Genomic DNA, 13,095 nt, shown 5'->3' on the forward strand with positions numbered 1-13,095 from the left:
TTTTTTTTTTTTTTTTAATCACACTTCGTTATTATATAGGCTTTTTTCTATAAGTGGTAAGCAGCCAGACCCATTGACAGCTCCATGGTGATAAAAATCAATACTCAATTTTACTTTTTAAAATACATATAGAAAACTCAAATTCATTGAAGTCTAATAAGCTTATGTAAACTGAGGACATATTATAAAACTCACATATTTTAAGTGCATTTAGAAAGTTTACTATAATAGGCCTTATGCTGAGCCATAAAGAAAATCTCATCAAATTTTGACAATAAAATAAAACAAAATAAATTTTGCAATAAAATTAAATAAAATAGCAATACAAAGTTGTTTAGAACATGTTTTCTGATCTAAATATAATTAGGCTAGAATAAAACAGAAAATCTACAGAAAAAAGCACAGTTTCAATCATCCATGAGTGAATCAAGAAATAAAAACAGAAAGTACAATGTAATTTTACTAAAATATAAAATAATAATGAATGTGTTACAAAAACGGGTCCCAATTCAGACCCCAAAAGAGGATTCTTGGATCTCATGCAAGAAATAATTTATGGTGAGTCCGTAAAGTGAAAATAAGTTTATTAAAAATTAAAGGAATTAAAGAATGGCTATTCCATAGGCAGAGCAGTCTCAAGAGCCGCTGGTTGCCAATTTTTATGGTTACTTCTTGATGATATGCTAAACAAAGTGTGGGTGGGTTATTCATGCTTCCCCTTATTAGACCAACTTGTCCATAGATTAAGTTTGATTTCTTAAAGACAGCACACCATTCCAGTCAAAGCCTTGGTAAAATAATCAGTTTCTCCATTTGTGCCATATTGCAAAAGAAAACAGATTCCTGCACTTATGCAAATAACTATAATGACATAAGTTAAAAATATGCACAACTAGTTCCAAATTCTGGAGAAATCAGGTAGAGAAAAGCAAATATCTTACAAATTTCGTTTACAGAAATATACTGTACTCAATTGCTATAAACTGTAAATAGCTCAAAGTAAAGGTTTTCTTGACTTTGAAAAACAAAGCAAAGTTCAGCAATGTATTAAGCAAAGTTGCAAAGATTACTTTAGTCTTCCATTGGTTTGGTTCATGCAGTGAACTCCTGTTTTGCTTGATAGTCATGAACATTTCAGCTTTTCATGAGTCCTGAAATTGTTTTTCTCTATTTTGTTTTCACAATTTCCAAAATTATAAGAAACCTGCATTTAAGAGTACCTGGTAAAATCCTATAGCTGATTATAAACCACCTTTTGAAGAGGATTAAAACAAGACAACAATTGTCTGTGAATGAGAACATGTTTTAGGACAACTATAGTGAAAAACACAATTGACAGAGAACTTTGGCTACCTCTGTGGCATACAATGATTTCACATGACAATTATAACTATTAATAACATATATAAATTATATTAGAATTATAGGGGATTTCCATAATTTTGAACACATTACGAAAACATATTTATACAAGTACAGCCCAAAGAAAGCCAAATAACATTTTATATTTGACAATACTTCCTTTATGATTTTTATACCAAATAAGCCAAATTTTACCTTTGCATTAGTGTAGTATTAATGTTAAACCCAATTATTAATAAAACTTAGAGACAAATCTATCCGATTTTAACGTCTGGGACTATAAGGTAATATTTTCATTAACCTTGTATAACCCTTTACAAATGTTTGTCAAAAGCAGATCAGTGCTGTAAGAAAAAACTGTTAAATTTATAGAAAAACTGAATACTACCCTTTAGCCACTATATTCACACACAAAATTTATTTTGCAAGGTTAATCTTTTACACATCGTCCCACAACTTGCTCAAACATTCAGCTTTATCCTATTTAACTTAAAACAATCCTTTAACCCTTTAAGCCAAAAAATCATATTCCCATGATTCCTATGCCTTTTTATAATCTTTTACCAAAAGCATATTCTATTTTAATTGCATGCCTTTCATACAGAAGAACTGTTTTATTTTTTTGTTTCCAAAGTTTACTGAAGTCACATGAACTAAAAGGCATTATACTTTTACTTTTCTGACAATACTTTACTTAAGCACCTACTATTTTAAACCAATTAAAACTCTTTTATGTTAAAATTACACACAGAACACCTATAATACAAAGAAACACAGAAAATCCTGCAGTTTTAAGATTTTCATTTGCCGGTTTTAAGTTTCTTTTAAAGCATGCAGTTTTATGGCCAAATAAGCAGGCACAGCTGGAAAGCAAAAAAGACCCCAAAATTAAGGGTATTGTTTTATACCAGATCCTAGATCCCAAAAACAAGGAACCAGCTCATCCCATGGAAGTTTTGTCTCTCAGTGCGTGGTGGGAACATCTCCATACTGCCTAGGTGACCAAGAGCATGCTTTTCTGATCCAAACATGAAGAGTTGAGTATTTCCTTGGAACTGTCATTAGTTGTTCCCAAAATCATATTCCCTACCTAGTTATTACACATCAAAGTTCATTTATAATGTGAAGTAACTTTTGATACTTCTCAAAGTTAAAAACTTCGGATAATGCAATGCAAAACAGAGCAGAGCCTTAGATTTCGAGAGGGATCTATTCACTTTTAATTCCTGGGGATTTATAAAGAAAACAGAGTTCCCCCCAGCCAAAACAGGGTCTATGGCTCCTCCTCTGTTTTTCTCAAGGAGTCCCAAGCTGTCAGAACTTGAATATTTGCTTTTAATTAAGCTGACTGTTAACCATAACATTCTAAAAAAAGGTCAATATTTCTGGCTTTTGAATTTTACCAAATGTAACCTCCCAGGTGCTCAGAGAAAAGAAAATTCAAGATGTTTCATAGAGGGGAAGAGAATCAACAAATGATAAATTTCACACAGATATAAACCCAAAAACCCAAAAGGGACTCATTCCCTAAGTTAGGAATTGAACCCAGGCCATCGTTACAAAATGACAAAGCCTTAGCTGCCAAGCTACAGCATTGGTAGTTTCCATTGCTCTTCCTAGAAGGAGTCTAAAGCAGCCAGCTTTGAGCATGCAAAGGCTTTTAACTGATCAAGATAATTTTTAGAGCTAAATATGACACAAATCCCAAACTTCCTGTTCCCTGGACAACGAAGACCAAGAGAAAGTACCACCAAGTGGTGACAAGGTCGAGCTCCCAAGGACACAACTAACCGGTTTGCTGGGCTGTCTTGAACAGGAGGCTTATAGTGTCATGGGCCCACATTCTAACCCAAAGTACCTCTCTTTCTGATAGAAAGATATGGAAAGACAAATTCGTAGTACAGAGTACAACAGATTCACTACAACTTAAGACCAGCCTCGCATTTTTTTTTCCAATAAATCAAAACTTTAAAGAGGAGATCAACAGTGATTCTTACCATTCATTTAACCAGTATGCATAGAGCAAGAAGGAAAGAGAAGGGAGAAAACCATTGCCTGTGGTGGGGTGAAAAAGGTGAAATGCTCAAGCAGGCCAGAGAAAGATTCACCATTAACAATGATGTTGAATTAAAAGTTCAGGCAGCTGCTTCTTGGTCGCTAAGGGATCTTGTCCAGCAGACTCATCAGCTCTCAGGTTTTCCCCTTTTAGGGAGAAAAAGCTCCTATGTTTCATAACCCTATTTATGCGTAATTCTGTCACCCATAGCCAACAGCAAAGAGCACAAGGCAGATTAATTCAAAGACAATACCAGTTAACATCCCATAGCACCAGATCAGTTATTAGCAGAGAATGACTTTACTGAGAGGGAGGCCTCTAACCCCCTAAATCATAGGAAGAACACTAAACTTCCCAAGTTGGGCCTTGAACCCAGGTTTGGTCAAGAGTTCTTGCCGTTTACTGAGAGGAGCATTTAACCCTCTCTGTTTTAGGGGAGACTCTAACTCCCCTAAGTTGGGCCTCTAACCTAATCGCATTCTTTGTCTGGGTAAAAGCACCCCACTCACACAAAGTTGGCCAATTGGTATGCATAAATGATTCCCTTTTGGCTTTGGGGACTGTATTACTTTGTTTTCACACTGCTGATAAAGGCATAACCGAGACTGAGCAATTCACAAAAGAAGAAATTTAATGAACTCACAGTTTCATGTGGCTGGGAGGCGCACAATTATGGTGGAAGGTGAAAGCAACGCCTCACATAGTGGCAGACAAGAGAAGAATGAGAATCAAGTGAAAGGGGTTTCCCCTTTTAAAACCATCAGATCTCATGAGACGTATTTACTCTCATGAGAACAGTATGGGGAAACCACTCTCATGATTCAATTATCTCCCGCAGGGTTACTCCCACAACTTGAGAGAATTATGGAAGTTACAATCCAAGATGAGATTTGGATAGGAACACAGAGTCAAACCATATTATTCTGCCCTGGCCCCTCCCAAATCTCATGTCCTCACATTTCAAAATCAATCAAGCCTTCCCAACAGTCTCCCAAAGCCTTAACTCATCTCAGCATTAACTCAAAGTCCACAGTCCAAAGTCTCATCCAAGACAAGGCAAGTCCCTTCTGCCTATGAGCTTGTGAAATCAAAAGCAAGTTAGTTAGTTCTGAGATACAATAGGGGTACAGGCATTGGGTAAATACAGCTGTTCCCACTGGGAGAAATTGGTCAAATCAAAGGGGTTACAGGCTCCATGAAAGTCTGAAATCCAACAAGGCAGTCAAATCTTAAATTTCCAAAATAATCTTCTTTGACTCCATGTCTTACGTCTGGGTCACGCTGATGCAAGAGGTGTGTTCCCATGGTCTTGAGCAGCTCCACCCCTGTGGCTTTGCAGAGTACAGCTTCCCTCCTGTCTGCTTTCACAGGCTGGCATTGAGTATCTGTGGCTTTTCCAAGTACATGGTGCAACCTATAGGTGCATCTACCATTCTGGGGTCTAGAGGACAGTAGCCCTTTTCTCACAGCTCCAGTAGACGGCACCCCAGTGGACACTCTGTGTTGGTGTACCCACCCCACATTTCCCTTTCCCACTTCCCTAATAGAAGTTCTCCATGAGTGCTCCACGCCTGCAGCAAACTATTGCCTGGACATCCAGGCATTTCCATACATCTTTAAAATCTAGGCAGAGGTTCTCAAAATTCAATTCTTAAACTTATGTGTATTCATGAGCTAAACACCACATCGAGGCTGCCAAGGCTTGGGACTTGCACTCTCTGAAGCTACAGCTTGAGCTGTACTTTGGCCAATTTTAGTCATGGCTAGAGTGGTTGAGACACAGGGCACTAAGTCCCTAGGCTGCACACTGCAGAGACACTTGGCCCCACCCAATAAACCATTTTTTTTCTCCTAAATCTCTTGGCTTGTGTTAGGAGGGGCTGCCAAAGAGAACTCTGACATGACCTGGAGACATTTTCCCCTTTGGCTTGGTGATTAACATTCAGCTCCCCTTCACTTATGCAAATTTCTGCAGCTGACTTGAATTACTCCTCAGAAAATGAAATTTCATTTTCTATCACATTGTCAGGTTGTAAATTTTCTGTTTCCCTTTTAAAACTGAATGCCTTTAGAATCACCCAAATCAACTCTTGAACCCTTTGCTGCTTAGAAATTTCTTCTGCCAGATACCCTAAATCATCATCTCTCAAGTTGAACATTCCACAAATCTCTAGGGCAGGGGGAAAATGCTGCCAGTTTCTTTTCTAAATCATAATAAGAATCACCTTTGCTTCACTTCCCAAGAAGTTCCTCATCTCCATCTGAGACCACCTCAGCCTGGATTTCATTGTCCATATCATTATCAGCATTTCAGTCAAAGGCACTCAACAAGTTTCTAGGGAGTTCCAAACTTTCCCACATTTTTCTGTCTTCTTCTGAGCCTTCCAAACTGTTCCAGCCTCTGCCTGGTACCCAGTTCCAAAGTCACTTCCATATTTTCAGGTGTCTTTTCAGCAGCACCTCACTCCCAGCACCAATTTACTGTATTAGTCTGTTTTCACACTGGTGATAAAGACATAGCCAAGACTGGGCAATTTACAAAAGAAAGAGGTTTAATGGACTCACAGTTCCACATGACTGGGGAGGCTTCACGATCATGGTGGAAGGTGAAAGGCATGTCTCACATGGTGGCCGACAAAAGAAAAACGAGAGTCAAGTGAAAGAGGTTATAAAACTGTCAGATCTCATGAGACTTTTCACTACCATAAGAACATTATGGGGAAACCACCCCTATGATTCACTTATCTCCCACTAGGTCACTCCCACAACACAAGGGAGTTGTGAGAGCTACAATTCAAGACGAGATTTGGGTGGGGACACATCCAAACTATATCAGGATCTCTTTAATTTTATTTTTTTTGGGGGGAGGGTTTGCCAGAAAGATGTTACTGGAAAGGTGTCCTGGTCCAATCCTCAAAAAAGGGTTCTTGGATTTCACCCAAGAGATAATTCAGGGTGAGTTTGTAGAGTAAAGTTAAAGCAAGTTTATTAAAAAGTAAAGAAATAAAATAATGGCTACTCCATAGGCAGAGCAGCCCCAAGAACTGCTGGTTGCCCATGTTTATGGTTATTTCTTGGTTATTTCTTCATTATATGGTAAACAAGCAGTGGAATATTCATGCTTCGCATTTTTAGAGGATATAGGGCAAATTTCTGATGTCATCATGGCATTTATAAATTGTCATGGCACTGGTGGGAGTGTAGCAGTGAGGGTGACCAGAGATCACTCTCATTGCCATCTTGGTTTTGTTGGATTTTGGATAACTTCTTTACTGCAACTGGTTTTATCAGCGAGGTCTTTATGACCCGCATTTTGTGCTGAATTCCTATCTCATCCTGTAACTTAGAATGCCTAACTGTCTGAGAATGCAGCCCAGTATGTCTTAGCCTTATTTTACACAGCCTTTATTCAATATGGGGTTCCTCTGGTTTAAACGCCTCTGACAAATGCATGATATATCAAAACTTATGGGATAAAACAAAAGGAGTGTTTAGTAGAATATTTATTATAAAATAAAAAAATTATAAATGTTAAAATTAATGATTATTTGTGCTTCATACCAAGAAAATTAGGAAGAAAAAGAAACAAACAAACAAAAAATAGCAAATAAACCCTAAAGAAAACAAAGGGAAAGAAAGGACATCGTGAAATTGTAGAGATAACGGGTAGAGTAGAAAAATTAAATATCTATGCATAGCTATATGAACAATATTAATCTCACATGCTTTGAAAGAAAAAAGGAAAAAAATAAATACAGGAGCAAATGCTTTATTTTATTTTTTGCAGCACAAAAATTTCAAAATTAATCTGTGCTGTACTATTAGAAATCACATTCATTTTTGAAGGATTTTAATGACTGCAAGGTAGCATGAGGCAGGGGACTCTTTAGGATGTTGGAATTTTTTTTTTCTGAAATAATCTGGATAGGGATAGGCTTAGATCATAAAATTATATTTTATAATGTTAGTAGAAAAACAAAGTGTAAAATATTTCTAAGAAGTTTTTTCTGAGCCAATGTGAGTGACCATTTTCAGGGAACAGTCCTAAGAGGTTCTGAGAAAGTGTGTGTGAGGCACTCTGGTTACAATTTGGTTTTATAAATTTTAGAAAAACAGAAATTGTGGGTAAAATAATAAATTAATACATGGAAGGTGTACATTGGTTCAGCCTAAAGAAGGGGAATATGTTCAAGCAGGGGGCTTACAGGTCATAGATTGATTTAAAGATTCTGATTGGTAATTGGTTACAGAAATAAGCTTTATCTAAAGACTTGAAGTCAGTAGAAAGAAATGTCTGAGTTAAGATAAAGGGAGTTGTGGAGGTCAAAGTCCTTGTTATGCAGATGAAGTGCCATAAAGCCATCAAGCTCTCTGTTAATCTATCCTAGATCAGGAAAAACATAGAAAGGGAATACCTGGCTGCAATAATGGAGATTCTCTACTAATGCAATTTTCTCCCACAAAAGAGGACCTTGTGGGACCTTTTCAAAATATGACAAAAAGATACACATAGGTGTAAAATATTTTTATTTCCTTCAAGGTCTGTTGTCATGTGATCCTATACCAGAGTCAGGTTAGAGAGAAAGCCACATTACACTAGAATAATCAAAAAAACATTTTTAATGAAATCGTACGTTTTTTTAGGGTATGACTTAACTCTTGCCATGGGGATTTGTTTATAAATGGGTACCTTATTTCTATAAATAGTCTGTTTTGTCCATCTTATTGTTTCTACGTTGATGTAAACTCCAAAAGGGAGGGAGTATAACGAGGCATGTCCGGGAACTCTTTTACCATCAGGCCAGGAATTCAGTTTTTCAAGTCTCTCTGAGGTCCTTGAGGCCAGGAGAGGACCTATTCAGTCAGTTAAGGATGTGGAGAATTGAATTTCTGGTGTACAGTATTTATAAAAATATGTAATATTTGATATGTATTTTATATATGAAGCTGAATTCTTTTTTTTTTTTTTTTTTTTTTTTGAGACAGAGTCTCACTGTGTCACCAGGCTGGAGTGCAGTGGCGCGATCTCGGCTCACTGCAACCTCTGCTTCCCGAATTCAAGTGATTTTCCTGCCTCAGCCTCCGGAATAGCTGGGTCTGCAGGTGCTCCACCATGCACAGTTGATTTTTACTTTTAATAGAGACGGGGTTTCACCATGTTGGTCAGGATGGTCTCTATTTCTTGACCTCGTGATCCACCTGCCTTGGCTTCCCAAAGTGCTGGGATTACAGGTATGAGCCACTGTTCCTGGCCATGAAGGTGAATTTTATTTTATTTTATTTTTGAGACGGAGTTTCGCTCTTGTTGTCCAGGTTGGAATGCAATGGCGTGATCTTGGCTCACTGCCACCTGCATCTCCTGAGTTCAAGCGATTCTCCTGCCTCAGCCTCCTGAGTAGCTGGGATTACAGGCATGTGACACCATGCTTTGCTAATTTTGTATTTTAGTAGAGATGGAGGGTCTCCATATTGGTCAGATTGGTCTGGAACTCCCAACCTAAGGTGATCCACCCTCCTCGGCCTTCCAAAGTGCTGGGATTACAGGTATGAGCCACCATGCCTGGCCCGAATTTTAATATAGTTTTTAAAACTCTTAAGGAATGCTTAAATTGTAGAGTGAAAAACATATGAAGAAGTTTAGTTGTATAAAATCACGTGAAGAGTCCAATACATATTATGTTGATCTGTATTTCTTGAATATAGGAAGTATGAGAAAATATGTTTGAAGATAATACCAGGGAAAAAATAAAGGAGACAGTTCATAGAGTCTGGTGTGTTTAATAATTTTTTTTTTCAACCTTATAGTGGAATAGATTATACTTTTACATTGAAACTCAAGAAAACATAGAACAGGAGAAAGAAAATAAATATATTTGCAATACTCCCAGCCCCAAACAATTGTATATTTTTGGTTATGTCTTTTGTGTTATTCTCTTTTTTACATTATAAAATTAATATAAATAACCATGCGCTTTTTTTTTTTTTTTTTTTTTTTTTTTTGGTAGTAGTATTGTAGCAGGACCAGCCACAAACCAAACTCCACAGACACAGAGTTAAAGAAGGAAGAGGTTTATTCGGCTGGGGGTATTGGCAAGACTCCTGTCTCAAGAGTCAAGCTCCCCGAGTGAGCAATTCCTGTCCCTTTTAAGGGCTCACAATTCTAAGGGGGTGCATGTGAGAGGGTCATGATCGATTGAGCAGTCAGTGGGTACGTGACTGGGGGCTGCGTGCACCAGTAATTAGATCAGAACAAAATAGGATAGGGATTTTCACAGTGCTTTTCTATACAATGTCTGTAATCTATAGATAAGGTAACCGATTAGGTGTGGGGTCGATCTTTAACTACCAGGCCCAGGGTGTGGTGCCAGGCTGTCTGCTTGCGGATTTCATTTTGCCTTTCAGTTTTACTTTTCTTTCTTTGGAGGCAGAAATTGGGCATAAGACAATATGAGAGGTGGTCTCCTCCCTTATTATGTTAGGTAGTCAGGCAGACATGAACAGTGCAGGAGAGCCAAATCCCCCCAGGAGCATCAGGCAACCATCAGGTGATGGTCAGGCAGTTGTTAAAACTGTCTGTCTAAAATAATAGTTAGTTGCAGCCAGTGCTAAGGAAAGGCAGTAGCCCAATAGGTAGCAACATCTGAAACTGGTGATCAGCAGCTTCCTGACAAGGCCTCAGGAGCTGGGCAAGTGCACTCGAGCATGCTTACTAACAGAAAAAATAGGAGCGTTCAACTGGAATATAATTTTCTCCTAGAAGCACTCAACAGGTGAGGACAGAACACCTCAAGAGATTTTAAATAAAATAAATATTTTTCATAGAACTTAAGCATTGGTTTTATAATATATAATTTTAGAAGTAATGAAAATTGACAACTATTTAAATCTACAATTATTTCTATAAAAATAGAGAAAAAAGTATTATAAGTTATCTAAACATCTTGCTTTACAGATAAGATGACTCATGTCTAAACAGGTAAACATACTTATCCAGTGTCAGATAGTTTAGGATAAACTAAATTATACATTAGCTTATCCTATTTCCTAAATAGGATATTGCCTAAATAACTTGTTTTTTAAGAACTTTATCTTCTTCTTAAAGTAAAATACTTAGATTAAAAAAAATCTTATTCGAATTATATATCCAACTGTACTCTGTTGTATGAGTCAATATAGTTGATTAGATAAAGCATAACAATTTCTTCTACTTGGAGACTCTGTGAGGAAGTTTGGGAGAATTTTTGAAAAATGAACCACCTGAAGAATTGGTAGTAAGTAGGTCGCCGATGGAGGAAGAAGGAATTGTGAGTATTAGTTTATCAAAGAAATGAAATCGGCAGGTGGCAAATTCCTAGGCAAATAGGGGCAGGTTTCCCGTGAAACCGCACCTTCTGGCTCGAGACAGCCTGAAATCTGAACCCCAGCCTGCCCGTTCCGCGTAGAATCCACACCCAGAGTGAAAGCGTCCTTGATGTCTGTTAGCCAGTTAAATGATGGTTTTTCCAGTCCCACCAATGGACCACTCAGCACTGCCTTCCTCCTGCCCATAGACCAATGAGCATGTACTTCATTCTGAGCCCATAAAAACCCCCAGACACAGATAGACATGGGGAGTACCCCTCAGAGGGTAGGAGCTACCCACTTTGGGTCTCTTCTCTGCTAAGAGCTATTCTGTCACTGGGTAAAAGTCTTCTGCTATGCTCACCCTCCAGTTATTGGTGTAACCCCATTCTTTCTGGATATGGACAAGAACTTGGGCCCCACCAAATGGCGGAGGCTGAAAAGTCTGTAATGCTTTCCTGACCTTCTTGCTGAGCTGTGGGCAGGCCTCAAATGAGCTGTAACACATTCCTGGCCAGCTTACCAAGCTGTGGGTGGTGACACCATCCCGATCATGGGTTCGTGAAAGTGAAAGTGAAGAGTGAAAGTGAACACTTCTGGGGGCCCAGACCTCAGGATTCCCCAAGCCAGAGTTATAACACTATAGCCCTCGGTGGCCACCCCATGTGATGGGAAGTGATGGCAGGGCTGAGAAAACCAGGGAGTTCTAGGTGAGAGCAAGGTGACAGTACTGAAAAAGCTGTTATAATCTTAGTCATTTAAGAAAAATTTACTGGCACCTTTTATATCCTCAGCCTTGATCTATGTCCCTGGGAAATATAAATTAAAAGAATGAACAAGAATACGATTTCAATGAGTTGACATTTTAAAAACACGAGAAAAGATTAGCATAATAATTAACCAAATAAATAAATAAATAATAAATGTAAATTAAAAATGATAAATTCCTGAGATGCTGGAGGTGGGAATGAGAGAGCTGTGGCACCCGGCACCCCTTGGGGTTCTGCAGTTGCTGGCGTCTCCAACTTTTTTGTGTGCCACCACGTTCCCCACATTCCCCTCATCCAGACCCCAGTGCCTGCAACGGAAACTGCTTGCTGTAAGCCTGGTCCAGCCGCAGCCTTATACAACACTGGCACATGTGTAGGCACCTGGAGCTCCCCGCTGCACCACAGCAGCCAGAGTGCCTTTTTGTGCGGAGTGGCAGGACCCCACCCTTGCTTGCTTAACACCCCTGGTAGTCCTGAACTTGGCTCACCCTCAGCAGGCATGGGTTATGGGCTGTTATTGGGAGCCAAGTGCAACCTGCTGGTCTGAGTTGGGGGAACAAGCTCTGCAGGTGAGAGCAGAACTCAAGCAAAGGCACCACCAGCCACAGAGGTTTCTGGCTGCCGAGAAGTGACACCCAAAGCATCCTGTGACAGAAACAACTCTCATTTACAAGCTGACAGAACAATGGGAGAAACCAGAATTTATGTACTGGGATTATTGAGAATACTTCTTATATTTTTAACAGTTTTATTTCTGACAACAGACTACGGGATTTCATTTCCCAAACATGGTATGAAAATGTCTTCTATATGCTCAATAAAATAAATAATTATGCATTTGTTTTGTAAATATTTCTGAATGATTTTTTTCTCGCATTTCAAGAACCATTAGCAGACTAAAGTTAAAAACCCAAATCCCATTTTAGCAGGAACTTTTATCTCAGGAAATGCTGCTGTGTATTTTCACAATCAAACCTCCTCTGAAGGAGGCCTAATTACAGCCTTCATTATGCACCTGGTGAAAATTAACTTTTAAGCAGCCTTTAAAATACGTTTTTAAATTATCATTATACAAAACTGCAAAATACCTGTAACTGTATTTACAAAGCAAAATTGTTATAATCACCTCTAACATACAGGAGCAACCTCAGGAAATAGAAACCCTCATTACTGATTCATGAACTTTTTTTATGAGCACAAATGTTATCACTGACATATGTCAACTGCTAAAATTTAACATGTACTGAATGCTAGTTCCTTAAAATTGACCTTAAATATCTTGGAAATATGTTTAATTACTGGAAAGTCATACATAAAATATTTACATATCATTATGAATTTTACTATTTTCTTAGCGTTAGCTTCTGGAAATAGTACTTTTAGAGAGAAATAAAATTTAACATGCGCATTTTAAAAATGAGACTATTTTCATTTTGTATGCTTCATTTAAGGAGTAATGTTTCTTAAAATCGATCTGTGTGTGTGTCTGTGTATGAGTTAGAGAGTAACATTTTTTCCCACTAGTGTTACTAAAAAACAAAATGCACTGCAGTCTGTTTTGAGTCA

This window comes from Rhinopithecus bieti, unplaced genomic scaffold (assembly GCF_001698545.2).
Source record: "Rhinopithecus bieti isolate Rb0 unplaced genomic scaffold, ASM169854v2 scaffold_15502, whole genome shotgun sequence".
In the NCBI taxonomy this organism is placed as follows: Eukaryota; Metazoa; Chordata; class Mammalia; order Primates; family Cercopithecidae; genus Rhinopithecus; species Rhinopithecus bieti.